General features: G+C 44.8%; 1 pseudogene; it reads left to right on the top strand.

Moving 5' to 3' along the window:
* Nucleotides 1-9,280, top strand: part of LOC109885087 (unconventional myosin-Va-like) — a 43,411-nt pseudogene extending 34,131 nt beyond the window's left edge.
* The last annotated feature ends 25 nt before the right edge of the window (nucleotides 9,281-9,305 follow it).

A 9,305-nucleotide genomic window follows, 5' to 3' on the forward strand; every position in this document is an offset into this window, starting at 1 on the left:
GGAGCCTGTTTTTTGTCTGAACTTTGACCATTGTCAGCTTCCTGTTTGACCGCTGATCCCTTCGCTTTGATAAACTGATCGACTATTGCCAACCTCACCTCTCTTTCTCTCTCTCTATTTCTTTCTCTCTCTCTCAGGACCTCATGGAACAGCTGGAGAAGCAGGATAAAACTATCCGTAAGCTTAAGAAACAGCTGAAGGTGTTCTCGAAGAAGATTGGAGAAATGGGAGGTAAGGAAGGAGGAGAAATGGGAGGTAAGGAAGGAGGAGAAATGGAGGTAAGGAAGGAGGAGAAATGGGAGGTAAGGAAGGAGGAGAAATGGGAGGTAAGGAAGGAGGAGAAATGGGAGGTAAGGAAGGAGGAGAAATGGGAGGTAAGGAAGGAGACGTACCTGACCGTCTGTGTAGATGGGTGTCTGTGTGAACTGAATTTGTGTATATCTGACCGTGTGTGTGTGTGTGTGTGTGTGTGTGTGTGTGTTGTGTGTGTGTGTGTGTGTGTGTGTGTGTGTGTGTGTGTGTGTGTGTGTGTGTGTGTGTGTGTGTGTGTGTGTGTGTAGCTGGCCATGTTGAGACTATATCTCCGGGTCAGATGGTTGAAGAGACGGTCCGTCCGGTGAACATTCCTCGTCGCGAGAAAGACTTCCAGGGAATGTTGGAGTACAAGAAGGAGGATGAGCTGAAAACTGGTTAAGAACCTCATACTGGGTATGTAACCTCCACTCTGACCTATAACCCTGACCATTCTCAGTCTTACACTCTCTTTTAACTCTCTCTCTCTCCACCTCTCTCTCTCTCACACCTCTCTCTCTCTCACCACCTCTCTCTCTCTCACCACCTCTCTCTCTCTCTCTCACCACCTCTCTCTCTCTCTCTCACCACCTCTCTTCTCTCTCTCACCACCTCTCTCTCTCTCACCACCTCTCTCTCTCACCACCTCTCTCTCTCTCACCACCTCTCTCTCTCTCTCTCTCTCACCACCTCTCTCTCTCACCACCTCTCTCTCTCTCTCTCTCACCACCTCTCTCTCTCTCTCTCTCTCTCACCACCTCTCTCTCTCTCTCTCTCACCACCTCTCTCTCTCTCTCTCTCTCTCACCACCTCTCTCTCTCTCTCTCTCTCACCACCTCTCTCTCTCTCTCTCTCTCACCACCTCTCTCTCTCTCTCACCACCTCTCTCTCTCTCTCACCACCTCTCTCTCTCTATCTCACCACCTCTCTCTCTCTCTCTCTACCTTTCTTTCTCTACCTCTCTCTCTCAACACCTCTACCTCCCTCTCTCTCTACCTCTCTCTCTCTACCTCTCTCTCTACCTTTCTTTTTCTACCTCTCTCTCTACCTCTCTATGAGTGATAGAGAGAAGTTTTTACATAGATACCGGCATATACATAGATAATCCAATAGTCAATTATCTGTAACAGAGTTGAAGCCTCGTGGTGTAGCGGTGAATCTGATCCCAGGCCTGCCAGCCTACATCCTCTTCATGTGTCTAAGGCATGCTGACTATGTCAACGATGACCAGAAGGTCAGGACGCTGCTCACATCCACCATCAACAGCATCAAGAAGATACTCAAGGTGCGTAGGGCTCTGGTTTAAAGTAGTGCACTATATAGGGTATAGGAAGGATGTACGCACACCCTATGATGTCAGTACAACTACATTAAGTTGCTCCTATACTTGTGTAGTAACACTGTAATTACACTAGTAACTATATTGTCATTTTATCTCTGTCAGAAACGGGGGGATGACTTTGAGACGGTCTCCTTCTGGCTGTCCAACACCTGCCGCTTCCTACACTGTCTGAAACAGTACAGCGGAGATGAGGTGAGACCGGACCTAGCACACACACACACACACACAGACAGTCTGCAACGGTACCCCAGAGGTGAGGTACACCCCAAAACACAGACACACCCCAACTTGTGTGTTTGTATCTGTTTCTCTCTCTTCCTCCTCCTCTCTGCTCCTGCAGTCGTTTATGAAGCACAACACTCCTAAGCAGAATGATCACTGCCTGTCTAACTTTGACCTGGCTGAGTACCGGCAGGTCCTCAGTGACCTGGCCATTCAGATCTACCAGCAGCTCATCAAATGCATGGAGAACATCCTACAGCCCATGATTGGTGAGTACACCACGCTGTGTGTGTGTTTTTATTCAATTCAACCTTTATTTAACTAGGCAAGTCAGTTAAGAACAAATTCTTATTTACAATGACGGCCAAACCCGGACGACGTTGGGCCAATTGTTCGCTGCCCTGTGGGACTCCCAATCACAACCGGATGTGATACAGCCTGGATTCGAACCAGGGAATGTAGTGAAGCCTCATGCACTGAGATGCAGGGCCTTAGACCGCTGCGCCACTCTGTGGTGTGTGGGTGGGTGAACATCCAACCACTAACGTGTGTGTGTGTGTGTGTGTGTGTGTGTGTGTGTGTGTGTGTGTGTGTGTGTGTGTGTGTGTGTGTGTGTGTCAGTCTCTGGTATGTTGGAGCATGAGACCATCCAGGGTGTGTCGGGGGTTAAGCCGACCGGTCTGCGTAAACGGACATCGAGCATCGCTGACGAGGGAACCTACACGCTGGAATCCATCTTACGCCAGCTCAGCGCTTTCCACTCCACCATGTGTCAGCACGGCACCGACCCTGAACTCATCAAACAGGTCCGTGTGCATGTGTCTTACCCTGACCCTTGGTTGTGTTCTGACCCTTGGCTGTGTTCTGACCCTGACCCTTGGTTGTCTTCTGACCCTGACCCTTGGCTGTGTTCTGACCCTGACCCTTGGCTGTGTTCTGACCCTGACCCTTGGCTGTGTTCTGACCCTTGGCTGTGTTCTGACCCTGACCCTTGGCTGTGTTCTGACCCTTGGCTGTGTTCTGACCCTTGGCTGTGTTCTGACCCTTGGCTGTGTTCTGACCCTGACCCTTGGTTGTGTTCTGACCCTGACCCTTGGTTGTGTTCTGACCCTTGGCTGTGTTCTGACCCTGACCCTTGGCTGTGTTCTGACCCTGACCCTTGGCTGTGTTCTGACCCTGACCCTTGGTTGTGTTCTGACCCTGACCCTTGGCTGTGTTCTGACCCTGACCCTTGGCTGTGTTCTGACCCTGACCCTTGGTTGTGTTCTGACCCTTGGCTGTGTTCTGACCCTGACCCTTGACTGTGTTCTGACCCCAGGTTGTGAAGCAGCAGTTCTACATCATTGGAGCTGTGACTCTCAACAATCTACTGCTGCGTAAAGACATGTGCTCCTGGAGCAAAGGCATGCAGATCAGGTCGGTTCAGAGAGGCTGTCATGTCTTATGTATAGACAGACTGTGTCTAATGTGTTTTATAGAGTGTGTGTGTAACGTATACAATGTGGTGTACCAGGTATAACGTGAGTCAGCTGGAGGAGTGGCTGCGTGACAAGTCTCTGATGCTGTGTGGAGCCAAGGAGACTCTGGAGCCTCTGATTCAGGCTGCTCAGCTGCTGCAAGTCAAGAAGAAGACGGACGAAGACGCCGAGGCCATCTGCTCCATGTGCAACAGCCTGTCCACATCTCAGGTAACCAATCACAGCTCACTATTCTGCTCATGTACTAAACCAATTAGAGCCCTCTCTACCACTCACGTACTGAACTAACCAATCACAGCCCTCTCTACTACTCAGGTACTGAACTAGTCAATCACAGCCCTCTCTACCACTTAGGTCCTGAACTAACCAATCCCAGCCCTCGGGTACTCAATTTACCAGTCAAGCCCTATCACTGCGGAGAATGGGACAGGGGATCAGTTGAGTTAATAGTTCAAGGTTCAACGAATGAAGTTTGTCTCTGTGTTTCTGTGTTCCCAGATTGTGAAGGTGTTGAACCTGTACACTCCAGTCAACGAGTTTGAAGAGAGGGTGTCTGTTACCTTCATACGAACCATACAGGTAAGACCTGTCTGTCTGTCTGTCTGTCTGTCTGTCTGTCTGTCTGTCTGTCTGTCTGTCTGTCTGTCTGTGCATATAAGTAACTGTAACTAATGTATATATTTTCTCTCTCTCTCCCTCCTTCGCTCCCTCTTTGTTTCTCCCTCTGTATCCCCATCTCACTCTCTCCCTGTTCTTCCCTTCCTCCCCCTCTCTCTCCCTGTCCTTCCCTTCCTCCCCCTCTCTCTGTCTGTCAGACTCGTTTGCGGGACCGCTGTGAGACTCCTCAGCTGTTGATGGACACTAAGATAATCTACCCAGTCACCTTCCCTTTCAATCCCTCCTCTCTGGCCCTGGAGACTATCCAAATACCAGGCTCCCTCAACCTAGCCTTCCTTACCCGCGTCTAACACACACACACACACACATACACAACTAATTAGATAGGCTATACATATGTACACATGCATACACAAACCATTATCTTCCTAACACATCCAAACACTTACATACAGTGCACACACACATACACACGCTCAGCTTCCACCCTACGGTAGTCTTTATATCAGTAGTTGAAAGCCCATCCTCCTCCGCGTGTACAAATGCTCAACTCTAAGAGAATGCACCGCTACAGGCCACCTTTTCTCCTATCTTACCCCCTTTTACTAAGCTACACTCCCCACCTACAACCCCATTTAAGACCTAGTACCGTGTTCCCCCAGTCCTCTTTTCTCCTCTTTGTTCTCTTCTCAATAGTGTAGTGTTTTCTAGCAGTCCGGTTCTCCCATAGGAATGTATTACAGTACACTTAAGCTAGCTGTCCAGGGCTAGCATCACAGCTAGCTAGCGCCTTCAGCTAAGCTCAGCTAGCATCTGTTGTGTTATGATAGGATGCTAGCGCTTCCACAGTTATCTAGCTAGCATCAGTTTTGAGTACATCGTTATCAACTCACCCACTGAACACATTCAAGCCAAGTGCAGTACCCATTGTCTGTACCATACTTTTATACATATATAAATACATATTAATATATATAAATATATATCACACTAGGGTGTTTTATTTATTGCATTTATCTCACTCCCTTTCCTAAAATACGTTTTTCTTTGCAGACAGAAAACATGGATACCATAGACTTGTAGGCTTATCTCTCCAGCTTTCCAGACCGGAGAGAAGTATGGCCATGGAAAGACCACTAGAGTCCTGTAGTATTAGAATTATGTCTATAGCAGGTGATCTATGCAGTCTCATTTAATTAGCACTATTTAATGTAGCTTTTTATTTATTGAGCTCATGATGTATTGTGCTTTAAGATCTCTCTGCCGTAGCTTTGTCCTGCTTTAACCTGCTTCTCTAGTAGATCTGCACTTTAGCACCACTGCACCAGACGTTGAAATAGAGGATTAGACTGGACCAGAGGTTGAAATAGAGGATTAGACTGGACCAGAGGTTGAAATAGAGGATTAGACTGGACCAGAGGTTGAAATAGAGGATTAGACTGGACCAGAGGTTGAAATAGAGGATTCGACTAGACCAGAGGTTGAAATAGAGGATTAGACTGGAACAGAGGTTGAAATAGAGGATTAGCCTGGAACAGAGGTTGAAATAGAGGATTAGACTGGAACAGAGGTTGAAATAGAGGATTAGACTGGAACAGGGGTTGAAATAGAGGATTAGACTGGAACAGGGGTTGAAATAGAGGATTAGACTGGAACAGGGGTTGAAATAGAGGATTAGACTGGAACAGAGGTTGAAATAGAGGATTAGACTGGAACAGAGGTTGAAATAGAGGATTAGACTGGAACAGATGTTGAAATAGAGGATTAGACTGGAACAGATGTTGAAATAGAGGATTAGACTGGAACAGAGGTTTAAATAGATAGAGGATTAGACTGGAACAGAGGTTGAAATAGAGGATTAGACTGGAACAGATGTTGAAATAGAGGATTAGACTGGAACAGAGGTTTAAATAGATAGAGGATTAGACTTGCAGTAGTTGGCTAGACTGGACGAGTAGTTTAGATGGGTATGGGTATAAAACTATCAGGTTTAGACGGCTTCAGCTACTGTACTTGCTTCTCCACTTGAACTAAGTAGTTTGGTTTCAAAACCCCTACAGAGGACTCACTAACTCTCACACACACTAGTGACTGTTGTTAAACAGAAGCACGCTGGATCCTACATATCCACTACCACAGCGTTTCCCAAAACTATTGGTCCCGGCCCCATATGGGGTCGCCTGATTTTTAAAAATGGGGTCGAAAAAAAATACAATAAAACCGTTCTTTGTTCATAGAACCAGGGTTACGTCGGTAACCTCCGGTAGCCTCTAGATACAGTTGTAATAAACAGAGCGGTTTCTTTTTTCTTCCTACAAATGTGGCTCTATCTTTTAAAAGAAACAACATATTATTTTTTTGATTTATTTAACTAGGTAAGTCAATTATGAACAAATTCTTATTTTCAATGATGGCCTAGGAACAGTGGGTTAACTGCCTGTTCAGGGGCAGAGAGACAGATTTGTACCTTGTCAGCTCGGGGGTTTGAACTTGCAACCTTCCGGTTACTAGTCCAACGCTCTAACCACTAGGCTACCCTATGACCCCATCACTGAAAAATCAGACTCTCAGGAACACGGATGTGTCTTCTGTTTCCTTCTACAATGGCCACAAGCCTCATTAGAACAGAGTGGACAAGACCAGGAACTAAATCAGCTAAAACAATAAGTTTACATTAGCGTTGATTTCATCACTTTTTTTCTACATGGTGGAGTCGTGATGTTTTATTATATCAAAATGGGGCTGCAGACCAAACAGTTGGAACTCCTGCAGTACCAACTACTACATATCTACATGTCCTCACCCCACCACTCTGTCTGCTCCACTCTGTACATTATGATGGACAAGATCTATAGGTATTCCTTTCAGTATTATAGCCTTGGAAAGGAGGTTGTGTGTTACTAAACCTGGTTACCACTGAGCCAGTCTGTTTTACTGTAGTTGCTCTCATAATCCATCGCATTTAGACTCAATATCAACCATGTCTTGAATGTTTTCCCCTACAACCTGTATGATAATGCTGCCTTGCCAGCTTTACTCCAGAAACTAAATCACTTCTTTGTAGACAAACTATTACATGCCCTGGCTACAGTCTCTACCCTACCCTACTCTAACTCTTACCCCCTTCTTTCATTCCCTACTAACCTACTCTAACAACTCCTTCACTGTCTCCCCAACCCCTTCTTCACTGTGTCCCAACATCAGCCAAGTCTGTTTTCATGGCTCGACTTTTAGAGAAAGCAGCCCTGTTGTTACTCAGCATCAGATAGTGACCAGGAGAGGGCGACATTGGACACTAGGTCACATGACTGTGGCTTCTCTAAAACCAGACCTTCTGCCAGATGTTCTATAGAATGAAAGAAGATATAGTAACATTCTATTCACTACCACTAAGGCCCTTCTAACCTCTCTGACTGGTTAACCGCTGAGGGACAGAAAGGATAGAACTACATTTCTCATCATCGTTGCCTCTCTTCCTTACTTGTGCCATCAGTGTTCACCCATACCGTAACTGCTCATCAACCATCAACTTTATTTAACCATCAACCTTATTGTTTAATCTTCAACCTTATTATTAACTGTGACCTTTATTTGCCTACCAACCCTGACCCTTTGAATTTTGTTCCCTGGCCTATAGAGAGACACGCGACTCAGAAAAACATATTATTATTATTACTATCATTGATGTAGGAGTCAAGTTCATGTTTAAACTTGTTTTGTGGTGCAATTTCATTAATAATCATATATTTATTATTGGGACCATCATGAGTGTATTGTATAAAAATTAAAAATGGCCTTTTTGTTACATTTTTGCAGCGTTGCATTTTAATGAAGGATTTTTAGGATGAAGTTTTAGGTTGTTCAACATGTGTATAGTGATACCAGATCTAAAATGCATATCTGCATCTTGGGACGATACTGGAATACTGCAGGTTTTACCCGTGTGAATGTTTTAGCTGTTATTGATCATACATATAGGATGACTTCATTGTTACTCATGTTTGGGACAAAGCCTTACATATGATTTTATAAACACTCATCTCCTGTCTTTGTCTGTGTCTGTCTGTTACACGACTACTGTTTTAAAAAGTAGCATTATTATTGAAGGTTTTGACAAGTTGTCCTTAGATCTTATTTCAGAGGCTGGGATGGAAGGATTGTTTTGACAAGTTGTCCTTAGATCTTATTTCAGAGGCTGGGATGGAAGGATTGTTTTGACAAGTTGTCCTTAGATCTTATTTCAGAGGCTGGGATGGAAGGATTGTTTTGACAAGTTGTCCTTAGATCTTATTTCAGAGGCTGGGATGGAAGGATTGTTTTGACAAGTTGTCCTTAGATCTTATTTCAGAGGCTGGGATGGAAGGATTGTTTTGACAAGTTGTCCTTAGATCTTATTTCAGAGGCTGGGATGGAAGGATTGTTTTGACAAGTTGTCCTTAGATCTTATTTCAGAGGCTGGGATGGAAGGATTGTTTTGACAAGTTGTCCTTAGATCTTATTTCAGAGGCTGGGATGGAAGGATTGTTTTGCTTTCTGTCTAGTTGCACTTTTTGAAATATTTACTGAACAAGTTGAAAAAACGCTGATAAAGTTAGCTCTGTCTGCCCTTAACCTATCTGATGTGGTTTATGCTCCTCCAGAGAGGTCATCTAGCTGTACTCATTTACACAGTAGAAGGCTATAGTCTTACTGACTATCCCAAATGGTACCATATTCACTAGATAGTGCACAGCTTTTGACCAGGGCCCATAGGGAATAGGGTGCCATTTGGTATGTACCCTTAGCCCATTTCTATGATTAGCCTTCTTCAAGCAGTGTAGATGGACCACTCTTCCCGCTCTCCCCTTCCCTTATAGTGTCCCACTCTGTATATGCTGTGTGCCTCAGACAGGCTTGTTCATGTAGACACTCTGTGGTACGACCGGTCTTCACCTCATTTCAGATATACATTTTAACATCTCCAGATGGTTCTTAAAATAGATACTTAAAATCTCCCTTTTTATGGTTTTGACAATTGTGGTCAATGCTAAAGTATCACATCAAGTCACGACATCATCACCAACCGACACATCTCATTGATCTAATGATCTTCAGACTTCATACAGTCCACCTGTGGTAGAGATGCTGAACTCTGCTCTCTCCTCTCCATCTCCTTGCTTCTATTCACTTCTTTGTCCTCTCTCCTCCCGTGTGTACATCGGGAGAACTGGACTGTGTGTATAATTCCTGGTAGCTGTACTTAGTGAATGTGTTCACCATTAAGAAACTTGGAATAAGTTTAAATTGTCAAACCCTGTAAAAGACAAATAAAGGAATTCAGCACTGAAAATATTTGTTTCTTTTTTTGTCCAAAA

This window comes from Oncorhynchus kisutch, unplaced genomic scaffold, assembly GCF_002021735.2.
Source record: "Oncorhynchus kisutch isolate 150728-3 unplaced genomic scaffold, Okis_V2 scaffold4048, whole genome shotgun sequence".
In the NCBI taxonomy this organism is placed as follows: Eukaryota; Metazoa; Chordata; class Actinopteri; order Salmoniformes; family Salmonidae; genus Oncorhynchus; species Oncorhynchus kisutch.